The sequence below is a fragment of the Schistocerca piceifrons genome, chromosome 3, assembly GCF_021461385.2.
Source record: "Schistocerca piceifrons isolate TAMUIC-IGC-003096 chromosome 3, iqSchPice1.1, whole genome shotgun sequence".
NCBI classification, from domain to species: Eukaryota; Metazoa; Arthropoda; class Insecta; order Orthoptera; family Acrididae; genus Schistocerca; species Schistocerca piceifrons.
Window position 1 is genome coordinate 478,361,222 of NC_060140.1, and position 26,722 is coordinate 478,387,943.

Sequence of the window (26,722 nt, forward strand, 5' to 3'; positions counted from 1 at the left end):
AGGTCGCCGGTTGTCTCCGCAACTGAGAACGTTTGGAGGATCTTCGCCACGGCCCTCCAACCAACTTGGGATTTTGCTGACTTAGAGCCCCAGTTGGGCAGAATTTGGCACGATATCCCCCAGGAGGACAGCCAACAATTATGTCAGTAAGTGCCAAACACAAGGCGCAGAGGTGGACCAACGCGTTATTAATTTGCTCAATATGTGAAGCATTTCACTCGAACAAATCATCCACATTTTCTGAAATTGTAATCGCTTGTTTGTCTGTACGTGTACGTCACAACTATCGATTTCCGTCTTCTTTCGTCTCACCAACCATAGGGTCTTGTGGTTCCGTGACATGTCGCGACCATCAATCTATGTGCGAGAATGACTGTATCTCAATAAGCGACCATCCTACCACACTTAGTACTGTACACTTTTTTATATATATTTCACGCTTGTACTTAGCCTTCCGTCTGACTCGGATAATTCCTTGGTGGTTCATCTTGTTTATCGTCTTCGAGTGTGTCTGTGGCAGCACGACTTGTCCGGCGTACCGGTAATAAATTATATACTCAAACCTTCCTTATCATCAGTCTGTCTATTAGCGAAAATCGTATAAAAATCCCTAAAATTCGCGGAATCACTTCTACTCCATTCCCACTATTGTGGTTGTAAGACAAGGTGACATGGACTTGACGTCACCCATTAGCTTACGTCTTATGCTGAATGACGACCGACTGCTTGTTATCTCGTCGTGCGCCTTTAGTACTACCATAAGCTCGCAGTATAACAGTCACTTAGGATACTGATTTACTTTTAATATTCGTTAGGATGCGTCCTGGCAAGTGGTCGGTAAATCGTAAGGTGAACCTGGCACTCAACTTGAAGTTAGCTAAGTTGAAATTTTCTTTATTGGCCATCATAATGTGAAAATCAACGAGAGAACTGGTGGGATAATGACATCTGACTGGGCGCTAAAGACCTGGCTTGCAGTATCTTGAGAAATTATGGGAATGGTGCTTGTGTTGCCAAGACTTCGATGGAATGGTTACGTTCCAGAACCAGATGTCAACGTCAGTCTTTGCTAAATTCTCGATTCTGGCACGACAAACGTTTCCAGAACAGTTCACAACTAGCAATACATATAAACACTTTTAGCAGCTACTCATTGCCGGCCTATTATCGACTTGGGGGAGACAACAATGGATCACCTGCATGAATAACTTACAGAGAGCTGTTTAAGATACCGAATTATCCTGAAAACGTACTGTGGAATGAGGGAATTTCCGTTTTCCCGTGTAAATTCTTCAGTTCATTAACCCGAAGCACCATGTCTTACATGGAACCGCTCTTCACCAAGACACTGCGGGAATCTAAATTACGGTCTAACTTTTTTCTACCCTCTGCCAGGCCCTTAAATGTGATTTGCAGAGTATCCATGTGGATGTAGATGTACAATGTTCAAAACGGCAGACAACAGCTGTGATTTGCCCTTAGTTCTATAGTGCATGCCGTTGCCTCTACTTTCTCGCTGACGGGGTCTGTTTTCTGGAATCGAAGGATATGGAATTGCAATACCCCATCTGCAAGTCATTATTTTGTTATAAAGCAAGGAAACCGAGGAAAAAAAGTCAGCATAATTTCCTGCGCCGCAGAGTTCGCTAGGCGTATTCGATTACCAGCACGTCAGCGCTGCGTTGTTGGTTGCCTATACCTTCGGCGCCAATTCTATGCTATCGGCCTGTTATTCAGCGTTTAATATTTTTGGCATTTACTGGCACCATCCGAAAACACTTCGTTACAGTACTTCACATTCGGTGTGAACATAAATTTTCACAGTAGTTGCATTGATCTACCACAGTTAAATGGACACCAGGTCGTTACCGTTCCAGCCGCGCGGGGTAGCCGCGCGCTCTAAGGCGCGTTGTCACGGACCGTGCGGCTCCCCCGGTCGGAGGTTCGAGTCCTCCCTCGGGCATGGGTGTGTGTGTTATCCATAGCGTAAGTTAGTTTAAGTTATATTAAGTGGTGTGTAGGCTTAGGGACCGATGACCTCAGCAGTATGGTCCCTTAAGACCTTACAACAAAATTCCGTTATCGTTCCACAAAATTCTCATTTCATCTCTCTTTCAAATCGGCATTCCAATACTTTGCTCTTCCTTGTGTCCTAATCTGCTTGGGAAAGCAGCATGTTGAATGGACATAACTGTATGTGTACTTCAGCTTGCAGTCTCAGTTAAATGTTCAAATGTGTGTGAAATCTTATGGGACTTAACTGCTAAGGTCATCAGTCCCTAAGCTTACACACTACTTAACCTAAATTATCCTAAGGACAAAACACACACACCCATGCCCGAGGGAGGACTCGAACCTCCGCCGGGACCAGCCGCACCGTCCATGACTGCAGCGCTAAGACCGCTCGGCTAATCCCGCGCGGCGCAGTCTCAGTTACCAATCACGGAGACTTAGAGAAAACAGAGTTTGCCAGACCAATTGTTACCCCCTCAGGAGACACCGCCTTAACGAAGCACTGTCCGTGTGGGCGAGGGAGTTCGTGTGATCCAATGAAGTGGAGGGCTATACCGGCGGTAGTGTAACTACCAGCAGGGCCTCCCAAGTGGGACAGGTCTGCATAGAGAATCCAGACAAATTGTGTCTTAACACGTCTGGTCTAGTGTCCTGTCCTATCCTATCCTATTCTATTCTATTCTATTCTATTCTATCTCATCCTATACACTCCCTTCATTTCCTTTTCCTCCCTGTGATTGTGTGGCAGCAGACACAGACCTCTAATGTGGACAGCGGAAGATCCTTGGAAACCAGGCCAACGTTGATGCACATAGGCCTTACTGCGAAGGGTTGGGTAGCGTTCTGTAGTCGCGGTGAAGACAAGCTATCTAAGGGGTAGGGCCTTGAAATAAAACTTTGGCAGGTGTCCCGGTCATGAGGTGGCAACCCCACCAGGACACTCGGGGCTGTGGGCTGATAACCCGCACCACCAAACAACACATATCACAGAAACTAAAAGGAGAAAAAGCCGGATGGAAGACCAATTGTTGCCGCTTAGGTATTGTAAAACGGCTTAACATACTCACTCGAGAACGAGAGACTAACTTTAGACTAGAAATTTGATGATTTCTCTGCAATTGATTGACTGTAGCAGCAGAAGATGCTTTTGACAATCTAACGTGATGTCACCATATCACGTCTGACGAGCAAAACTGGTAATAGTGAATCAAATTGTAGGGGACCTGTGACTGTTTTACCCGAAAATTAGGAATTTATCTATGAATTATAACATTTGCGAAAATTTTCATTCATACTATTTAAATAACGAAAGCCATAAAAGCCTTGTTCAGTGCCGAAAAAATGTTTTCGTGGCGACAGAACAGCTGCAGTTGCAAAGAAGTTTGTATCCTTAGTGTACTAAGCCAAATGAATAGGATGTTTATGTTCAGTGAGATAGAGATTCTATGTGGAAAACGACAAAGTTATTGAAACTATACTGTTGTATAAGGCTGCATTGTGTCATTGACCTAAAGTTTAGCTCTCAGATAAATTGATTCAGTGCATTCAGCGAACCCCAATAGTATGTACATTTGTACATTTGAGCTAGAATTGAAGCGCTGATTTCTGTTATCAGATCATCTTCTTCTTCTTCTGTTTCTTCTCCGTACAGGATAACCTTTCAGTTTCTAACGGCTTCATGAGTCGCATCATGGCTTGCGTAATCCGCCTACATTTCTTTACCCACTGGATTGGTATGCTATTACTACATTAGACTGTTGTCCTTCCTGTGTCCTCGATGTGGTTAAGATATGGCATGCTTACATCTTTCGATGTTTCCTTGAAACGTCATTGCTGTCGCCTGCGTTTTGTTCCCGCCAGCTTTGCGAGTGGTTCAAGTTTCAAACCTGTGCGGTAATGGCTATCGATTTATATAATTTTAATTTTATTTCTCAGATATAAAGCCTTACAGTAAAGTAGGACCTCGTCAGACACACACATTTTCATCTGAATGAGGCACAGACACTTGTTTACCGACTGACTTACTGCGATGTTGTATTGCAAAACTGTTCTCGTCCATTGGTGTTCTTCCAACTCAGTAACACGCATGCATACTTAAATAAATAAATGCTTGTTAATTTGAAACAGATAAATATTCAAAGCATACTTAGTGTCGCGATACACATTGTAATTGTATTTGCGAGAAGAAATTCCTAACTATCACCTTGACAGAAAAGGATTTTGTATTCGGAGCGCTGTTTCTCTTTCTTCTTGAAGTACATCGGTTTGTACAGATCGTGATGTTAATTTAGAATTGTATGTACATTGAGTTAGTCACAATGCAACCAATAAACGTGGGTAGTTGTTCTTCGTCATCGCACCTTATTGCGGTGGCCTATGTTCTTGCAAAGTAAAGGATTGCTGAAAAGAAAATTCATTTCCTTTAGCGGATTTTGCTCAGTTATTACATTTGATGTTAGAGATAGCGTGCTTGTAATACAGTGGTGTTAGCAAACCTATGTACAGGCTTGAGAAAAATTTGTACACTCATATCGTACAGCGTAGTTCCTTGTATACTCACGATATAAAAATGTCTGTGACAGCTTTTCGTTCAGTGCCTACTCTCGGCAGAAAATGGGCATCCAGGAATGGTAAATCTATCAGTAACTTAATGACATAAACTTTTAAGACATTACGGATCTGGCATCTGGCTACATTACCACCACGAAACGGGAATCCAGTAATGCAGAACGTAAATTAACAGAAAGATAATTACGCAGAAAAATGTGCCATATGTATAAAAATGGCAGCTTCCGTTCAAGATTATATATATGACCGCCCATCATTTTTATTCTTTGGTCAAAGATCTTTGCAAATTTCCAGCCTTCTGTTCACCAATCTGGCGAACCATCAGATACAGTTAAATTTGCAAAACAGGACGAAAGGAGGCACGTAACGTATGGCATCTTTTTCTACATTCACATTACTTTGTTTCCGTTTCGTGGTGATAAAGTAGTGTGCTTTTATACAGCTAAACAACGTATAAGGGCTTAAAACGCTTAAAACTATTTGCGAAACGAAGAAAAAATTCAAATGATTGACAGCCTACAGGGAAAAATGCTCCATTCATAAAAAAACATATACTTCTATAACTGGAGTAAAGTCCTACAGCTCGCGTACTCTAAGCCAACTCTCTCGACTCTTAACTGGGGGCCGTTGGTATAATGCCTTGATCGAAGATCCCTGTACTTGTAATTATAAAGTGTTGCCAAATCGCCATTTTTTTCGCGTCTATTTTTACCGAAGCAGGAATGACGCAAGTCGAGTGTATTAGTAGCCCTGCCTTTTTCGCTCGGTGCAACGCATCTGAGGTGTCGGAGGAATGTTCTTGTGACACACGTAAACACCGAAAGCAGTTGTCCTGGGGCGACCCTAAAAGCTCTGTATTGCGGTAGGGTTAGGCAAGTTGCCATGTTTACGCAACAGCGCCGCTAGTAACACATTGCCATGCTGTGGTGCAATCCAAACTCCGTTGCTCGCAAACGTTTCCGGAAGACTACTGCGCAAATTGACCCGTGATTGCATAATGAAGTCCTGTTGGTATGTAACGCACGCTGCCATTGTTAACTGCGAGGAAATGTGAATCGGTTCGTGAAACAAGTACTGAAAATAAATCAGTGAATTCGAAAATTTACAGTTATTAATCACGTCTTCCTCCTACTGTTGATCTAGCAACGTAATGTTCTGTAAGCCCATTTACGTGGCGAGGTCATGTTGTATGCAACTATTTTCAACATAGTTTGCAATTCTCTACATTCCTTAATATTTTCTACGCTCTTAATTCTCATGTACCTTCATGTACGTTTGTCCGGAAAGTTAGCTTGGCGGTGGGGGGTGGGAGGGTGGGGGGGGGGGGGGGCGTTTGCGGTCCCGCGCCGCCTTAAATCCACGCCTGCCTCGAACAGGGTTCACAGTCGTGTGAAACTTTTTGAAATGTAACATTTCCGCGTTTGGCTGCAGGTTACTTTCGATTACCACGATTGGAGCTTCGACCCTATGGCCATTTTTGGGTGTAAGCTGCGAATCACAGTGTGTATAAATATTATAAACTATACATTTTAACCAATATAAAGTGTAGGGCACAATAACACGTTACATTTAATACAGGAGAAGTTAGCTGCGTATCGTGCTTACGGTCTATGTTAGTAAGTTAGCAGAAATAAACAATAAATCAAGTTGTAGTCACAAATAGTTGAAGCAGTGGAATCAAAAGGACAAACTATAGCAAAATTATGCGAGAACGAGAAATTGTACATTATATATGCGTCATACAACAGCTACCACTGCATATTTACTGTATCATTTGCGCACCATCTTTACGAATTTAGCGAAACCAGTGTTCTGCAGTGTATGCATTCGTATCACAAGAGCATCTGCAGAATTGGCGGCAAGTACAAACTCCGAGATCGTAAGGTACCATGTGAGAGAATCTTCGGATCTCGTGTTCGGAAATATGGGCAGGAAATAGCAGTGAAAATAAAAATTTGAATCTTGCTGAGACGGCTCATGTAAACCAGGAAACCCATGTTTTAACCCCGGTTTAGCACAGATTTTCATTCGACACGATATGTACATGAAGTCTGACTGCTCGATAGCTTTTGAAATTTTTATGTATGTTGAGGTAACTGGTGCTGATATTTGTAGAGTTACGATAGTTAACCATAGAGCAAAATTCTCGCTCATTTACATGCTGTGCTACAAAATTAACACAGCTGCCTCAAACTTTATATGACATTCCAGTAATTTCCTGTTACAGTTATTAGGGAGGGGGGAAGGGTCTTGTGGGGGAGGGAGGAGGTATGTTGTTCTGTTTGTGTCACAATACATGTAGAGATTAATATAAAGTACAAATCATATAATAACTACTTTCGTTTTGTAAAGCTCCTTCCACTGCTTTTCTTTAATTCAGCGGCAAAATTGACTGCATGCATACTATAATAAATTTACCCAAATGCATAATACTGAGGCATGTAATTTTACATTAGAGGAGACAAAAAATACTGGGCGTCCATCAAATATCTTTACAACTTAAGACCTTAATATCTTTAGACCTACATAGTAACAAACTATATAGTAACTACATAGTACATACATAGTAACAAATCAGTAACTACATAGTAACAAATCGTGACAATATAACGCATAAACTTTTGTTTCCTCATACGTGCACTCAGTGTGTGAACCCTTCGTGACACGGATAATGTCCACTCAGAATTCCATTTCTCTTTACGTACGATTCAAGATCTCTACGGTGATATTTTCAAATCAACTGCGAATGCTTGCCTTCAAGTTCTGTACGTCTCTAACCTTGGTTCGGTCTGCATGAACCAGGCCACACACCGAGCTTCCTCTGTGGCGTCCACAAGTGCAATTTTACGTCGGAATTGCTTCACCTGGAAGGTAAAAAAAAAGCATTATGAGTCGTCGTATCACATGCTGAAAACCATTTGTTAATATCTAGTATAGTTTTAAAGTTATTTAGGTCTTAAACTGTAAAGATAATACATGGTCATTCTGTAGATCAATTATTTCTATTATAGGAGTACCAGAACATTTGTTATATGTTGATCTGCTGCTTAGTTGGACACAATTTTAACAAACAGCCCTGAAAGTAAAATTATTAATTCAGTAGATGGGCTCCTATTAGGAGCGTATTGTTAGTCTCTGAAAATTTGTAATTAGTTTATGGCCAATTAGTAGATCTAATAATTACATAGATTTTAGATTTTACTGCCTTACTGCCCTCTCTTTTTGCATCTTTCATTCCCAGCATCAGGGCAGGCTGTAGATATTTCCAGCAAAATATCTCGGTTCGGTGATAGTATGGCAGAGGGATACATTTGGGAGGAGATTTCCAGGTCCGGCGTGACGAAGGCAAAACTTCCCATTGTTACAGACAAAAATTTAAATTTTATTTTTGTATGTGCATGTGTACACATATGTATGAATGTGTGGTAGGTGGTTGTGTGTCTCACCTGGGAATGTGAAATTCCGTGCTTCGTATCAACCAAGTGTGTATAAGAAATACTTGTTTAAATTCGTTAGGCAAAACTGGCTTTTCTGTTTTAAGGAGGATCGTGTCAGCGGGTGGCCATATGTGCATCTCTGCTTGCTCCTCATCAACTGGCTCGTTAACAACACCGACGATTCCTATCCTGTGTCGTTAATAGTGACGAGAAATTACGTCTATGGTTGAGCCCAAACAAAGCAGCAATTCCCCGTACAAAGTCCTGCGTGCATCCACAAAAGAAAATGTTATGGCTCTGAGCACTATGGGACTTAACTTCTGAGGTCATCAGTCCCCTAGAACTTAGAACTACTTAAACCTAACTAACCTAAGGACATCACACACATCCATGCCCGACGCAGGATTCAAACCTGCGACCGTAGCGGTCGCGCGGTTCAAACCTATAGCGCCTAGAACCGCTCGGCCACGGAAATGTTATGCATCTGGTGGAGTAGCGACGGTGTGGTGTACTAAGAATTGCTTCTCCGAGGTGTAACCATCACTGTTGTAATTTATTGTCAGCAATTCAGACGTCTTGCAGACGCAGTCCAAGAACAAGAACCAGGAAGACTGCAAGAAGTTAAGCTACAGCACGATAACGCCTGTCCACAGTCTGCTAAACTGACAAAAAACAAAGAAACTTCCTGGCAGATTAAAACTGTGTGCCCAACCGAGATTCGAACTCGGGACCTTTGCCTTTCGCGGGCAAGTGCTCTACCATCTGAGCTACCGAAGCACGACTCACGCCCGGTACTCACAGCTTTACTTCTGCCAGTATCTCGCCTCCTACCTTCCAAACTTTACAGAAGTTCTCCTTCTGTAAAGTTTGGAAGGTAGGAGGCGAGATACTGGCAGAAGTAAAGCTGTGAGTGCCGGGCGTGAGTTCTCCTTCTGTAAAGTTTGGAAGGTAGGAGGCGAGATACTGGCAGAAGTAAAGCTGTGAGTACCGGGCGTGAGTTCTCCTTCTGTAAAGTTTGGAAGGTAGGAGGCGAGATACTGGCAGAAGTAAAGCTGTGAGTACCGGGCGTGAGTTCTCCTTCTGTAAAGTTTGGAAGGTAGGAGGCGAGATACTGGCAGAAGTAAAGCTGTGAGTATCGGGCGTGAGTTCTCCTTCTGTAAAGTTTGGAAGGTAGGAGGCGAGATACTGGCAGAAGTAAAGCTGTGAGTACCGGGCGTGAGTTCTCCTTCTGTAAAGTTTGGAAGGTAGGAGGCGAGATACTGGCAGAAGTAAAGCTGTGAGTACCGGGCGTGAGTTCTCCTTCTGTAAAGTTTGGAAGGTAGGAGGCGAGATACTGGCAGAAGTAAAGCTGTGAGTACCGGGCGTGAGTTCTCCTTCTGTAAAGTTTGGAAGGTAGGAGGCGAGATACTGGCAGAAGTAAAGCTGTGAGTACCGGGCGTGAGTTCTCCTTCTGTAAAGTTTGGAAGGTAGGAGGCGAGATACTGGCAGAAGTAAAGCTGTGAGTACCGGGCGTGAGTTCTCCTTCTGTAAAGTTTGGAAGGTAGGAGGCGAGATACTGGCAGAAGTAAAGCTGTGAGTACCGGGCGTGAGTTCTCCTTCTGTAAAGTTTGGAAGGTAGGAGGCGAGATACTGGCAGAAGTAAAGCTGTGAGTACCGGGCATGAGTTCTCCTTCTGTAAAGTTTGGAAGGTAGGAGGCGAGATACTGGCAGAAGTAAAGCTGTGAGTACTGGGCGTGAGTTCTCCTTCTGTAAAGTTTGGAAGGTAGGAGGCGAGATACTGGCAGAAGTAAAGCTGTGAGTACCGGGCGTGAGTTCTCCTTCTGTAAAGTTTGGAAGGTAGGAGGCGAGATACTGGCAGAAGTAAAGCTGTGAGTACCGGGCGTGAGTTCTCCTTCTGTAAAGTTTGGAAGGTAGGAGGCGAGATACTGGCAGAAGTAAAGCTGTGAGTATCGGGCGTGAGTTCTCCTTCTGTAAAGTTTGGAAGGTAGGAGGCGAGATACTGGCAGAAGTAAAGCTGTGAGTACCGGGCGTGAGTTCTCCTTCTGTAAAGTTTGGAAGGTAGGAGGCGAGATACTGGCAGAAGTAAAGCTGTGAGTACCGGGCGTTAGTTCTCCTTCTGTAAAGTTTGGAAGGTAGGAGGCGAGATACTGGCAGAAGTAAAGCTGTGAGTACCGGGCGTGAGTTCTCCTTCTGTAAAGTTTGGAAGGTAGGAGGCGAGATACTGGCAGAAGTAAAGCTGTGAGTACCGGGCGTGAGTTCTCCTTCTGTAAAGTTTGGAAGGTAGGAGGCGAGATACTGGCAGAAGTAAAGCTGTGAGTACCGGGCGTGAGTTCTCCTTCTGTAAAGTTTGGAAGGTAGGAGGCGAGATATTGGCAGAAGTAAAGCTGTGAGTACCGGGCGTGAGTTCTCCTTCTGTAAAGTTTGGAAGGTAGGAGGCGAGATACTGGCAGAAGTAAAGCTGTGAGTACCGGGCGTGAGTTCTCCTTCTGTAAAGTTTGGAAGGTAGGAGGCGAGATACTGGCAGAAGTAAAGCTGTGAGTACCGGGCGTGAGTTCTCCTTCTGTAAAGTTTGGAAGGTAGGAGGCGAGATACTGGCAGAAGTAAAGCTGTGAGTACCGGGCGTGAGTTCTCCTTCTGTAAAGTTTGGAAGGTAGGAGGCGAGATACTGGCAGAAGTAAAGCTGTGAGTACCGGGCGTGAGTTCTCCTTCTGTAAAGTTTGGAAGGTAGGAGGCGAGATACTAGCAGAAGTAAAGCTGTGAGTACCGGGCGTGAGTTCTCCTTCTGTAAAGTTTGGAAGGTAGGAGGCGAGATACTGGCAGAAGTAAAGCTGTGAGTACCGGGCGTGAGTTCTCCTTCTGTAAAGTTTGGAAGGTAGGAGGCGAGATACTGGCAGAAGTAAAGCTGTGAGTACCAGGCGTGAGTTCTCTTTCTGTAAAGTTTGGAAGGTAGGAGGCGAGATACTGGCAGAAGTAAAGCTGTGAGCACCGGGCGTGAGTTCTCCTTCTGTAAAGTTTGGAAGGTAGGAGGCGAGATACTGGCAGAAGTAAAGCTGTGAGTACCGGGCGTGAGTTCTCCTTCTGTAAAGTTTGGAAGGTAGGAGGCGAGATACTGGCAGAAGTAAAGCTGTGAGTACCGGGCGTGAGTTCTCCTTCTGTAAAGTTTGGAAGGTAGGAGGCGAGATACTGGCAGAAGTAAAGCTGTGAGTACCGGGCGTGAGTTCTCCTTCTGTAAAGTTTGGAAGGTAGGAGGCGAGATACTGGCAGAAGTAAAGCTGTGAGTACCGGGCGTGAGTTCTCCTTCTGTAAAGTTTGGAAGGTAGGAGGCGAGATACTGGCAGAAGTAAAGCTGTGAGTACCGGGCGTGAGTTCTCCTTCTGTAAAGTTTGGAAGGTAGGAGGCGAGATACTGGCAGAAGTAAAGCTGTGAGTACCGGGCGTGAGTTCTCCTTCTGTAAAGTTTGGAAGGTAGGAGGCGAGATACTGGCAGAAGTAAAGCTGTGAGTACCGGGCGTGAGTTCTCCTTCTGTAAAGTTTGGAAGGTAGGAGGCGAGATACTGGCAGAAGTAAAGCTGTGAGTACCGGGCGTGAGTTCTCCTTCTGTAAAGTTTGGAAGGTAGGAGGCGAGATACTGGCAGAAGTAAAGCTGTGAGTACCGGGCGTGAGTTCTCCTTCTGTAAAGTTTGGAAGGTAGGAGGCGAGATACTGGCAGAAGTAAAGCTGTGAGTACCGGGCGTGAGTTCTCCTTCTGTAAAGTTTGGAAGGTAGGAGGCGAGATACTGGCAGAAGTAAAGCTGTGAGTACCAGGCGTGAGTTCTCCTTCTGTAAAGTTTGGAAGGTAGGAGGCGAGATACTGGCAGAAGTAAAGCTGTGAGTACCGGGCGTGAGTTCTCCTTCTGTAAAGTTTGGAAGGTAGGAGGCGAGATACTGGCAGAAGTAAAGCTGTGAGTACCGGGCGTGAGTTCTCCTTCTGTAAAGTTTGGAAGGTAGGAGGCGAGATACTGGCAGAAGTAAAGCTGTGAGTTCCGGGTGTGAGTTCTCCTTCTGTAAAGTTTGGAAGGTAGGAGGCGAGATACTGGCAGAAGTAAAGCTGTGAGCACGGGGCGTGAGTTCTCCTTCTGTAAAGTTTGGAAGGTAGGAGGCGAGATACTGGCAGAAGTAAAGCTGTGAGTACCGGGCGTGAGTTCTCCTTCTGTAAAGTTTGGAAGGTAGGAGGCGAGATACTGGCAGAAGTAAAGCTGTGAGTACCGGGCGTGAGTTCTCCTTCTGTAAAGTTTGGAAGGTAGGATGCGAGATACTGGCAGAAGTAAAGCTGTGAGTACCGGGCGTGAGTTCTCCTTCTGTAAAGTTTGGAAGGTAGGAGGCGAGATACTGGCAGAAGTAAAGCTGTGAGTATCGGGTGTGAGTTCTCCTTCTGTAAAGTTTGGAAGGTAGGAAGCGAGATACTGGCAGAAGTAAAGCTGTGAGTACCGGGCGTGAGTTCTCCTTCTGTAAAGTTTGGAAGGTAGGAGGCGAGATACTGGCAGAAGTAAAGCTGTGAGTACCAGGCGTGAGTTCTCCTTCTGTAAAGTTTGGAAGGTAGGAGGCGAGATACTGGCAGAAGTAAAGCTGTGAGTACCGGGCGTGAGTTCTCCTTCTGTAAAGTTTGGAAGGTAGGAGGCGAGATACTGGCAGAAGTAACGCTGTGAGTACCGGGCGTGAGTTCTCCTTCTGTAAAGTTTGGAAGGTAGGAGGCGAGATACTGGCAGAAGTAAAGCTGTGAGTACCGGGCGTGAGTTCTCCTTCTGTAAAGTTTGGAAGGTAGGAGGCGAGATACTGGCAGAAGTAAAGCTGTGAGTACCGGGCGTGAGTTCTCCTTCTGTAAAGTTTGGAAGGTAGGAGGCGAGATACTGGCAGAAGTAAAGCTGTGAGTACCGGGCGTGAGTTCTCCTTCTGTAAAGTTTGGAAGGTAGGAGGCGAGATACTGGCAGAAGTAAAGCTGTGAGTACCGGGCGTGAGTTCTCCTTCTGTAAAGTTTGGAAGGTAGGAGGCGAGATACTAGCAGAAGTAAAGATGTGAGTACCGGGCGTGAGTTCTCCTTCTGTAAAGTTTGGAAGGTAGGAGGCGAGATACTGGCAGAAGTAAAGCTGTGAGTACCGGGCGTGAGTTCTCCTTCTGTAAAGTTTGGAAGGTAGGAGGCGAGATACTGGCAGAAGTAAAGCTGTGAGTACCGGGCGTGAGTTCTCCTTCTGTAAAGTTTGGAAGGTAGGAGGCGAGATACTGGCAGAAGTAAAGCTGTGAGTACCGGGCGTGAGTTCTCCTTCTGTAAAGTTTGGAAGGTAGGAGGCGAGATACTGGCAGAAGTAAAGCTGTGAGCACCGGGCGTGAGTTCTCCTTCTGTAAAGTTTGGAAGGTAGGAGGCGAGATACTGGCAGAAGTAAAGCTGTGAGTACCGGGCGTGAGTTCTCCTTCTGTAAAGTTTGGAAGGTAGGAGGCGAGATACTGGCAGAAGTAAAGCTGTGAGTACCGGGCATGAGTTCTCTTTCTGTAAAGTTTGGAAGGTAGGAGGCGAGATACTGGCAGAAGTAAAGCTGTGAGTACCGGGCGTGAGTTCTCCTTCTGTAAAGTTTGGAAGGTAGGAGGCGAGATACTGGCAGAAGTAAAGCTGTGAGTACCGGGCGTGAGTTCTCCTTCTGTAAAGTTTGGAAGGTAGGAGGCGAGATACTGGCAGAAGTAAAGCTGTGAGTACCGGGCGTGAGTTCTCCTTCTGTAAAGTTTGGAAGGTAGGAGGCGAGATACTGGCAGAAGTAAAGCTGTGAGCACCGGGCGTGAGTTCTCCTTCTGTAAAGTTTGGAAGGTAGGAGGCGAGATACTGGCAGAAGTAAAGCTGTGAGTACCGGGCGTGAGTTCTCCTTCTGTAAAGTTTGGAAGGTAGGAGGCGAGATACTGGCAGAAGTAAAGCTGTGAGTACCGGGCGTGAGTTCTCCTTCTGTAAAGTTTGGAAGGTAGGAGGCGAGATACTGGCAGAAGTAAAGCTGTGAGTACCGGGCGTGAGTTCTCCTTCTGTAAAGTTTGGAAGGTAGGAGGCGAGATACTGGCAGAAGTAAAGCTGTGAGTGCCGGGCGTGAGTTCTCCTTCTGTAAAGTTTGGAAGGTAGGAGGCGAGATACTGGCAGAAGTAAAGCTGTGAGTACCGGGCGTGAGTTCTCCTTCTGTAAAGTTTGGAAGGTAGGAGGCGAGATACTGGCAGAAGTAAAGCTGTGAGTACCGGGCGTGAGTTCTCCTTCTGTAAAGTTTGGAAGGTAGGAGGCGAGATACTGGCAGAAGTAAAGCTGTGAGTACCGGGCGTGAGTTCTCCTTCTGTAAAGTTTGGAAGGTAGGAGGCGAGATACTGGCAGAAGTAAAGCTGTGAGTACCGGGCGTGAGTCGTGCTTCGGTAGCTCAGATGGTAGAGCACTTGCCCGCTAAAGGCAAAGGTCCCGAGTTCGAATCTCGGTCGGGCACACAGTTTTAATCTGCCAGGAAGTTTCATATCAGCGCACACTCCGCTGCAGAGTGAAAATCTCATTCTGGAAAAAAACAAAGAGCTGGTTTGAGAAATCATTCCGCACCCACCTCCTTTACCTGATCTTACGCCTTCAGATCTTCACCTTTACCGCTCTCTACCAAACAGCTTTCAAGAAACTTCCTGACCGGATGAAAATGCGCTCCAAATATGGCTCGATGAGTTATTGGCTTCAAAACCACGTGATTTTGTCGCGGAATCGAGAAGTTACCCCAGCGTCGGCAGACTATTGTAAACGGTAAAGGAGAATGTACTATTGATGACCAAAATCTTTGTTGTGTTTCTTAAACTTATCGAAAAACGCTTCGAACTTTCGCACCATAGTTCACGATTACAACACCACACCGAGTCTTAGATATTGTCAACAAAATATCTAATTACAAGAAGAAATGGTTGCCTTGAAAGAATTTCTAATAGGAAGATGCGTACATCTATAAAAACTATTAGGCCTGCGTGGCATGATAGTTTCGGTAGCACTGTGGTAGATTTAACGCCATTCTACGCTCTCTGCCTTACCACGTTGTTTGTATTCGAACTTCATATTTCGTGCAAGCTTGGCACATTCGTGTTGGTTCGTTTAGTCGTCGGGTCGATATATGTTGGTAATTGGGCCTAACATTCCGCTTGGTATCGAGGAGGTGTTTCACCTAGTGACGCATTTTCACGCTTTTCGTAGTCTGGCAACTGGACGTTTTTACGTTACCTATGCTGTATTTGTTCTGTGATCAACATGTGCTTCCCTTCTCCGACCGTGTATTGTTTTTTTAATAATGTGTGTATTGAATAGAATCATATCCGACGTATTAAAAAAATACGATATTCAGTACATGCATGTCCGAAGGAACAGGCATTGTGGCGACAACAGCTGTTATGAAATACCTGAAATGTATTCACAGTTGAGAATATGGACAGCCTTCAGCTGTGTAATGGAACGACTTTGAAAATTTGTGCTGGCCTGGAACTCGAATCTGGATTTCCCGAGCCGGCTGGAGTGGCCGAGCGGTTCTAGGCGCTACAGTCTGGATCCGCGCGACCGCTACGGTCGCAGGTTCGAATCCTGCCTCGGGCATGGATGTGTGTGATGTCCTTAGGTTAGTTAGGTTTAAGTAGTTCTAAGTTCTAGGGGACTGATGACCACTGCAGTTAAGTCCCATAGTGCTCAGAGCCATTTGAACCATTTTTTTTTTTTTCCCCGCTTATCGCGAGCAGTCGCCTTAACCATTTCGTATGTCTGGGTCTGTCCGTGAAGCGTGCCCGGATAGCCAAAGTTGTTCGGCAGCCACTCGCGGCAAACGGGAAATACGGGCTGCAGTCCCCGTCTGGCACAGATTTTCAAAGTCGGCATTCCATTGTACAGCTGAAGTTTGTCCATATTCGCAGCTGCCAGTACATTCCATGTATTAAAAGATATTTGGCGCTACTTTGGCTCGCACGAGCACCACTAGCGACGTTTACGTTTGGTCCGCATTTGTTCCCAGGAGTCGAAATACGGCTACGGCAAGGGGTTAAGAGCGTGAAGAGAGGGAGGAAAAGTTCGGGCGGCCGCGTGGTTATGTTTCGCGCGTTCGTCTTGTCCTAGTCCGCGCGGCACTCGCGCACGACATGCGCGGTGCCGGTGGCGAGCGCTTTGTGTACGGAGCTGCACGCGAAGCGGCGGCTGCTTCCGCTGCGCTCCGTGAGTCATGTGGCATTACGCTAAGGACGTCGTCCGGTGAGCGGCGCGGCTCCGAGGCCGGATGGCGCTCTGGCCTCAGCGCCCGAGACCGACCCCGCCTTCCGGTCTGGCCAAGTCTGGGCTGCAACTCGTGCCGCGGCGGCCAGCTGCCCGCCTCTCGTCATCCTCTGGAAAGAGGCTCTTATGAGCCGGCCGCTGTGGCCGAGCGGTTCTAGGCCCTTCAGTCCGGAACGGTGCTGCTGCTGCGGTCGCAGGTTCGAATACTGCCTCAGGCATGGATGTGTGTGATGTCCTTAGGTTGGTTAGGTTTAAGTAGTTCTAAGTCTAGGGGACTGATGACCTCAGATGTTAAGTCCCATAGTGCTCAGAGCAGAGTGCTACAGCAGAGTTATCAGTTTTGTTCAATCTGAAGAAGGTCAGGGTGTTCTTGAAATCGAATCTTGCAGTTTCCTCCCAGTTTCTTCCACGTACCAAGCCTGACATTGGTTGCTAGTGATCCTGTATAACTGATTGTCAGGGGTTATCTTTCTCTTTGTTGATATACTGGATAATGTTTTTAGACAAAAACTTTTCGATATTTGTTGTCTTGAACCTCTTTTGTGAGAAGCAGTGTTTAACTATGGTAGCAAATTCATGCAACAAATTAGCCAAAATTCTCATATCTTGCAATTATAAACTTCATTGTATGTAAGAGCAACTACAGCTCATATCTTACTCACCAACAAAGATAAAAAAATATTTATTAAATAACAGGCTGTTTGTAAAGTCACTTGCATTGACTGCAACAAATCGTTTGTCATACAGGCTATAGTAGCTAGATAGACTGTGCGTGTAAGCTGGAGACTACACAAGTCGCTCTCCACTTTTGCTGAACGTGTGCTGAATAGAGGTCACACATACAAAGTCAACATAGATGTGCTAAATATACCTAACAAAACCTCCATGTGGCTTCTAAATGATCAGTTTGCAGTTGAACACATCCCCACCATAATCTTGACTTGATGCATTCAACCAGCCCCCTCAATCCCAGTTATCACATTCATCTCAACAAACTTATAGCACAGTAGAATTGTCATTATACCCTGTTTTTCCCTTTCAACCTGTAGTAACTCATTCAACATTTATATTTGAATTTTGTGTGTTTTCGTTATTTACTATGTTCGACCCTATCCATCTTCTAAATTGTAATTTAACAGTGTAATATAACATGTTTCATGCATAACACGAGTTACGAACACAAGATTTGACATCTCACATAATATGCCATGATCACAGATTGTGCATGTGTTGATAGTATCTTTGCTTCTAGTGTTTGGTTTCTACACACAAGTGTCTCTTGTGGACGCTAGTCACTTTGTTCTTGACCATGACCCAGTAACCTGAAAGCAAGTTTGAAATAAGCATAAATCAGTAGAACGAAAACTCAGTTTTTTTGGTTTTCTGCCTTAAATAAAATAGCATATACAGGGTGTAAAAGATCGCTGCTACTACGTACTGTAGTAGTGTGGAGGAAGTCGAGGCAAATAATGTGCTATAGGACGCTTCTGGTCTACCAGATCGGGAATCAACCTCAAATTGGCCAACAACTACCTAAAGTAGAGTGCGTCGCGCGAGATTTTCAATACAAACTTGCTCTCGACGCTAGAACTATTAGTCCCAGAGAAAAAAGAATAGGATATTTTTTGTGGAAAATTTTATGTACTTTATTTTTTTAGTTCGCTAGAGGCTGCTGTTTTCAAGTTATTCAAGAAAAATGCATGGCAATGTACAAAAATTTGCAAGTACACGAATTATTTCCCGTATTCGACCTTTTTGGTCTTCATTGACCGGGATATTATGCAACTTATTTAATCGGCTATTACGTTAACATGATTAATTTAAACTTTCCTGTGAGGATATTGAAAGAAAATGGTTCAAATGGCTCTGAGCACTATGGGACTTAACATCTATGGTCATCAGTCCCCTAGAATTAGAACTACTTACACTAACTAACCTAAGGACATCACACAACACCCAGTCATCACGAGGCGATATTGAAAGAAAGAGAGACAATTGTAAATGATATGAAAGAGCTAATTATGTTTACAATTCAAGCTAAACTTGACCCTTACACGCGTAGTAGTTTCGCAGCAAGAGGACCAGACAAACACGATTTAGTTGTTAAGGTAATGCTGTTACATATTCACAAATTCGTGATCTAAAATTTACACAAATATCAATTTTATGTGCTGTAACTGCACTACTAAGCCGATAGCGTAATAGTCCCACTCACTGAAGACCAAGTAAGGTCGAATGTGGGAGATAATTCGTGTAGTCGCAAATTTTTGTAGAATGGTGGGAGGGAGTGCCGTGAACAACATTCTGAAAATCTGAGTGTTGCTGGGCGAGTGTGGTTGTGGAGGCGCGTTTGAAGGCCACTTTTGTAGTTTTCTTGAATAATTCGAAAACTGATTTGTCTATAGAAAGGGTATCCCAGTTCAAAATTAAACTGAATTTGCCTTGGTACAAAAAGTGTCCTACTGTTTTTTTCTCTGGCACTAAGAGGCTGCGTAAAGAGAACGAGAGAATATTGGAAACGCAAACGCTATAGCCTACATCGTTTCTGTAGGCCAGTTTAGGATAGTTTGCCGACTTCATAGTCCTATCGTTACAACGTGGAAATCCTGTAACAGATGTGTTTGAAAAGGCTGCGCGCAGAATCGCGGTTTGGTGGTAGGGGGGGGGGGGAGGGAGGGGGTCGAGGGAGGGGGGTGTTCTTGGTGCCTGGTTTCTATTTCAGCTAGGAACATGGGTAAAAAGTTTTTGGTTTAGACCGGACCAGCGGCCATTTTTATATCCATTCGAACATCCGTCTTACAGCAGCTATGTTACAGTACACTAAGCAAGGTTTCAACGACGAACCGAATCTGGCACCGAGGTAAATTGTGAGAATTGATTAATTCCTTTTGAAAAAGACTTTAATTGGTCTTAAATTATTGCTCAGCTAATGGCACTATATCTACGTGGACCGTTCGGATTATACGTGCAAAAACAGTCGACGTGACTGTGGGGCCAGACTGATGGTTTAAATATGGAGCACTGGGGTATCGGGTCTTGCTCTAAGGTATGTCTTAAACGTTTGAAAAAATCTTGCTTCGTGTGGATTTTACGTAAAAAACACGTTTTTTTTGAGGTTTTTGAAACGCGCCACTTCTGTGTTTCAGACTTGCGTGAATCACTTCAAGTTTTGTAAGAAGGTAAACAAATACATGCAAATAGTGGTTGTCTTGTTGTTTAGTGAAAGCTGTATCCGTTGCCACGATATAAGGAACACGGTTCGAAAGACAATAAAGAAACTTATACCGGACGAATCATCGCCCCAGTCAAGATAAATCTACTTCGGTGGTAAAGCAATGGCGGTCTTATGTCAATTATGATAGTGTAAAAGTTGTGAACCAGATTGATGAAAAATACTCCCATTGCAGCACAAGAAAAGGCGAATATGTCGTGGACAGAGTTAATGATGTAAAAGAATGGAACTAGCTTTTCGACTTACCAGGCAGCTTCAAAGACATTTAAACCTAAACACCTTGACATACTCCTGCTTTTTTATGAGTTAACCCTACTTTGTCAGCGTAGTGAGCTTTCTTAGACCCACACTCTGTTACATGTATGGTGAGGGTGTAAGAACAAATGGACTCAAATTTATCTGCTTTTAGAGAATGGAAGTCTGCAGTAGGAAGTACCCAAGAGTTGGAGTGCATCTTTAATAGGAAGTATCCCAGAGTGGGGATGCATGTGTCCTAAACTTTAGTGACATGTTGTGTCATATTGCACCACACGACAAATTCCATGTTGGATGACATGTGTAATGTTATGCGACATATCATGTACCATATTACTTTACTTGACATGATGCGTTATATTACATGACATGGGTACGTATACTAACAAGTAAAAATGAGCGAATATGTCACGCTGTTCTGATTGAAATGTCTTTGAAGCTGCCAGATAAGTCGAAAAGCTTACATCTCTAACTCTGCCCAGGACATATTCGCCTTTTGTGTTTCGATAGGGGCATTTTTCAATATGGTATCAAATTGATCGGTTCGACTTCCTCTACATCAGTGTGGTACGTTGTAAACAGTTATCATTTACACCCAGTACAACGGTCACGCTTATGTGCTGAGCTGGCGGGAGCGAAGAAGCCGGGCGGAGCTGGCAGAAGCGACTATAGAGCCCTGAATGTGAATGGCAGCGAGAGAAGGAACAGTGTCGCTGAGGGGGGAAGGGGGTGGGGGGGGGGGGAGCAGGCAATATCTGCGGAGGGCTGTGCAGTCCACAGCGCTTCCCCACTGGCCACGCCTCGGCCGCCCCAGACCTGCGCGGCGCACTGCACGTGCCTGACCCAGGACCGACCTTCAATTTCATCTCCCACGCTGACGTCCGAAAACGCCCCTTTCCTCAACGTGGTCGCGAACCGAGCGGGTTTAAAGTTGCTCGGGTCCCGAAGCAATGATGAACTACAGGATCCCGAAGAGCGTTTCTGTAAGAGCGTGCAAAAAATGTAACAGGACGCAGAGAATGCTTCACTGAACAATTTGAGGTAGGGAACCTGGGATCGGAAAAGCCAGCTTAAGGGGAGATTTACTACTTTTGGTTCAAAATATCGATTTTTTTAATTGCATTTTTGGATCCATAAAAGTGTTTAGAATCCACTCCTGAAACGGTTTTTCCAAATACGGAACGGAAACGTTTGTTGTTCGCAGTTGGCTAAAAAAATGAACCTGCCTGAAATCGGCCTTTTTCACGCACCAATTTTTTTTCTTTCGGAGGACGAGTTATTGTACCGATGCTTGGGAAGAAACACACGAAATTCAAATGAAAGTTTGAACGAGTGTGTTTGGAAGTTAGCCTCCAAGCTCTTGCATTCCGGTGCGAAGACTGTGGAGATTGCTACTTTTCCTGGCAGTGAGCAGCTTCAACGAAGAGTATTCAGCAATTCTGAAGACCATGACAACGATGGACGTCACGCAGGGACTCGTTTCGACGCAGTTCGCCAAGCATTCAGACAACCATCGGATTCAAGCGGCCGAAAACCGCTTGCCACCGGCCGTACGAGCGGCTCTGGAGCAGCGCAGGATGGTCCAGATAGAGCAGAACGCCCTCTATGAGGAACAAGAAGGACTAGTTTATGTACTCAAAACTTCAAACGCGTTTTCCTCGAAATGTCATTTTTCTATCGCGCGGTATGGTAACTTCAAGTCTATTGAACCTATTGGCATGATTCTTTGTTTCCGACGAAGCTAACTAAATAGTCTAGGAGTTGTACCACTTTTATTCCGATCCATAAATTATAAATGTTTTTACTTGGCTGAAAACGTTGAAAAATCGATGAAAAAACCCTATTTTTTTCAAATGGCCGCCATTTTGTTTCCTACGGTCCAAATAACTTAAGCGAGGTACAACTCCTAAAAATCTTATATACTTCGCTAACGTCAACTCAGTTTTGATGTCAGACGAGCCGGCTGACCTGTGACATACCGCGCGTGGAGGTCTACATTGAAATTTTGTTTCGTTCCTACGGCACTTCCGCCTTTGCTCTTCGACATTTCTGGTAGAATAAATTCCAGTTTGTAGAGGAAATATCAAGAAACATTTTGACCGAATTTGACATTGATATCTATAACACGTCCCGAGAAAAAAATTCTCAAAGAACATGCTTTTTTTCGGCCAAAGGTAGTAAGCCTTCCCTTAAGGAGATATGGAAGTAAACATGTCTACCGGTTTGTCTAGCGTTACTGTTTTTCAGCTTGTTTACAACTAATATGCGTACAAGTTTACACGTAGGCCTACTGTGCGTTTTCCTTATATGTACATTCTTTATTTTCTGCAAGGGAACAAGGAGGACCAGCCTGATTACTAGGAAGTCATATTGCAGGTTTTGTTTACTTTATTTGCCCATAAGGTAGTTCTGTTCTATCTGAGTTGGAGAACGTAATGTACTCTCGACTGTTCGTGAGTGGCTATGGGTACAACATGACGGTGCACCACCTCACTTCAGTATGGATGTCCGCAACCATCTCAATGCTGTATTTCGTGGTCGCTGGATTGGAAGGGGCGGTCCAAATTTTCGCCTTAAGCTGGCTTCTCCGACTCCAGGTTCTCTACCTCAAATTATTCAGTGGAGCATTCTCGATGCCCTATTAAATTTTTGCACGCTCTTACGGGACGCCCTGTATATTGCTTGACTTCCACCTAACATATGAAAATAACTTCAATGAAAAATTTCAGTAATTTAACACATTCCGCGCTGCTACCCTTTCTCGTCGATTGCGTAGGTGAGCTGGCGATTTTCTAGCAATTTGAAGAACAATCACACAATAGTCAAGCATCTTAGAGGCACACATCTATCATCATTTTAAACCCCGTACTTTGTAGATTAGGAAATGTGCTTGCTTATATACACTCCTCCCGCACAGGTCGTGAAGGCTCAAAGGTACCGACCGGCCGCCGTGTCATCCTCAGCCCACAGGCGTCATTGGATGCGAATATGGAGGGGCATGTGGTCAGCCCACCTCTCTCCCGGCCGTATGTCAGATTCCGAGACCGGAGCCGCTACTTCCCAATCAAGTAGCTCCTCAGTTTGCCTCACAAGGGTTGAGTGGACCCCGCCTGCCAACAGCTCTCGGCAGACCGGATGGTCAGCCATCTAATTGCTAGCCCAACCCGACAGCGCTTAACTTCGGTGATCTGACGGGAACCGGTGTTACCACTGCGGCAAAACCGTAGGCTACTGGTGTACTAGCGTTTGCAAAAATGAGAAAGAACTACCTCCCCCCCCCCCCCCCCCCCGGCCCAGAAAAATGTTTTAAATTTGCCCAAAAATATTTCAAGTAGAAACTAAAAAAATATCACAAGTGTATATTTATTTCATATTTTATGGCAAAACAGGATAACACGCAATTTATACACATTTTTCTTCCAAAGGTAGTCTTGAAAACATTGCAGTACGAAAAGTCCATCACTGCAGTCTTCATACCACCATCTGCTTTCTTTCCTTATTCGCTTTCCAGTCTACCTCTTTCGTTTGTCGGAGTATGCACGTGGCGTTTACTTTGTTGGCAGTGGGTGGACCTTTTCCGGAAAATGGCGACCAAAATTTCTGTCTAGGCTGGTAGTTGGTGTTGGTTCCAATGATATAAGTGTCCTACTGCATTTACCAAGTCCGTGCTGTCATTTTTCTATTGTTATAGGATAACGTGAAAGAAACTTTTTTTCCACTACTTCGTTGTTTTGCTTGCAAATGATTAGTAGCTGTAAAGATGATCGACGTGGTCCACTTCGGTCTTGTTATTTCTACAACAACAGTTGGCTTTATTGTTCTGGTAAAACCTCCTTTAGAACGTACAGAAACCTTTTGGTGGTTACCCGATGTTTTGTGGAGACACAATATACATTACGTTTATTTTTCATTTGAGTGCTATAGTAGGACCCTACCTAAAAAAATGCCATTTTGCCTCAGCTTCATTATTTTGAAATTTGTTGATAGGCCCTTCCTGTTCTTTATGACAGTTCCTCCCGCTAGTGTCTCATGTACCTACAAAATGTTAAGTAAAGGCACACTTGTAAATAGACTCCTGCTGCGTTTTCTGGACAAAATATGAACTACTATGGCTATCCTACAGCCGGCAGTCCTGTAGCGTGCTGGAAAACGCATTTCAGCGAATGGAAAAGTTGACACCATCCACACGGCCGATGAATGCGTGCCCATATCGTGTACGGACATAGTGCTGAATGTGTTAAAATATGCTGTTGTTAATGTTGTGCTCTTTATTGCGAAGGCTAGTTTAATGCAGAGCTCCTCGCTACACTAATCTTTTCAAACCTTTGCGTAATTACTACAAGCGACATCTTTTTGCACCTTCTTGCTGTACTCAACCCTTGGTCTCATTGTATAAGTTTTACCCTCAAGCTTCCTCCCATTACCAAATCGACTATTCCTTGACGCATTGGGATATGTCGCAGCAACCATCCCATCTTTTATTCAAGTTGTGCCATAAATTTGTTTTTTCCGAAATTCGGTTGAGTACATCGAACGTCTTCAGTATTTGTTATATGTACCGGGTGGTTATACTCAAAGTGCAGGTACACACAGAGGTCCAGTGTGGGCTGCAATTATCGTACTACAGCGAATCTCTGTAGAGATATTAATGCGTTAACGTGGAAGCGATTTACGCTGGAAAAAATTAGTTCTAATTTTGGCCACCAGGTGCAAATCTGGCGCTGTGCGTCTCGTCGGCGTCCCCGGTGCTCATACTGAACAAATTGTGTAAGCATCGGTTAATAATGAAATCACTATTAAGCCTTTCTCACTTGTTTGAGCTTTTCTACCCACGTCCCATCCCTAATCCATTACATATGGGACATTTCTCAACGTCTTTCTTGCATTCACAGCGCCCGATTTGTAACTAGTGGTCAACACAGTAACTATTTTTTTTTCAGCGTTAATCGGTTCTGCATTAACACATTAGAATATCTGCTAAGTTTCGCTGCCATACGATACACTGGACCTCTGTGAGTATCTGTGCTTTAATTATAACCACCTCGTACTACAACTTCTGTCTCCTCCAACTGTTTAAACCCTCTACATGTCGCTCTAATATCAAGGAAGCTGTTCTCAGACGTTAAAGATAACCTTAAAGCTCGGACGACCACAGCTAAAACAAGAAGTCTGTTTGCGTGGCCATCCTCCGCAGCAAGCACAGAAATATTTGTTTTATAAATAAAATCGCCTTTTCATGGTGGAACTTAATTTACTTTTCCCAGACGCGTTTCGCGTTTTCTTACTCTAACGCATCTTCAGTGGCATCTAGAACTATACAATTTGGTAATCTTTAGATTATCAAACAGTTCGCATCGCCATTTTATGTAAATAAGTAATTACTTACAGTTTGTTCCATATGCGTTTCCTCTCATCTGGTCTGGAGGTCACGCCACCACCTTATTTCCGAAACATAAGCACAGTTTTGAATTCCGAACGTCTTCTTTCACACTCTTCATCACGTTTCTCCTTCTTCTTTGTATTATTCTTTTGCCACTGGTTAGAGTTATTTGTTCGAACACTGTGCTTTTAACAACGTAAATATTGTGACTTCATTATGTGTTTCCTCCTGTTTGCTTTGATCCTACATATTGCCAACCTAACGAAGTATATGTTGAAAACTAACGTCTATTCATGATATTCATATCTGTGTGTGTGTGTGTGAGAGAGGGGGAGAGAGAGAGAGAGAGAGTGCGCTGAAGAGTGTGTAAGTTTTTTTTATTATTATTATTGTGTGTGTTCGGTGGTGAGTCGGTGGGTGGGGAGGGGGTTGTTGTTGGTGGTAACCCCCCCCCTCCCCCAGACACACACAATTTAAAAAAAATATATATATACACGCTCTTCAGCTCTCTCTCTCTCTCTCTCTCTCTCTCTTTCTCACACACACACACACACACACACACATATATATATATATATATATATATATATATATATATATATATATATATATATATATATATCATGAATAGATGTTAATTTTCAACATATACTTCGTTAGGCTGGCAACATGTAGGAACAAACCAAACAGGAGGAAACACATAATTAAGTCACAATATTTATGTTGTTGAAAGCAGTGTTCGAACAAACAGCTGTAACCAGTGGCAAAACAATAATAGTGCGCCAGAAAGAAGAAGGAGGAACGTGGTGAACACTGTGAAAGAAGACGTTCAGAATACAAAATTGTGCTTGTGTTTCAGAAATAAAGTGGTGGTGCGACTCCACACTAGATGAGAGGAAACGCAGATGCCAACAAACTGCAATTAATTACTCATTTACATATAAAACTGGATGTGAACTGCTTGATAATCAAAAAATAACACTACTGTATCGCTCGAGACCCCACTGAAGATGCCTTAGAGTAACAAAAAGGCTAAACGCGTCTGGGAAAAATAAATTAAATTGCAAAAGAAAAGGCGGTTTTATTTAGAAAACAAGTACAGCTAAAACAGTTATACATGATTGCTTAACAATTGTTACTCTGCGGCATTCCGTAACCTATGACAGCACTTAAATTTGCACCAGAAGATAGAGCTCAAAAGTTGCGAAACCGGTTCTGTGGTTTTACAACTGACCTGAACAAATACAGCTACAGCGGATCATTGGACATTTCATTCTGTTTCATTTCACTGGTTTTAACACCTGTATTTTTTTTTAAAAAAACTGATCACTGTGTGAATTGTCAAGCTATCATATATCCTCAGACGTCTTAAACACATGACCTGTTATCCTATCCCTTTGTCTACTAAGTATTGTCCCTTCTTACGTTATTTATGGCAACTGTGGGGATGTTACCTCTGAAGAGAACGCGTCCGGTTTACTTCTCCTCCCTTCAGTCCTCGTTCCTTGAATACCACAATTGGGTCGGTGCCACTAATGACGCTAGCGTTGATGGGATGATAGGATT

The 26,722-nt window shown here is 44.1% G+C and overlaps 1 protein-coding gene and 1 pseudogene across 1 annotated transcript in view; one reads left to right on the forward strand and one right to left on the reverse strand.

Moving 5' to 3' along the window:
• Window positions 1–26,722, forward strand: part of LOC124788750 (tRNA dimethylallyltransferase-like) — a 604,197-nt gene that overhangs the window by 510,315 nt on the left and 67,160 nt on the right. The gene's annotated exons all lie outside the window — the stretch shown is intronic.
• Window positions 22,888–23,005, reverse strand: LOC124790265 (annotated as a pseudogene).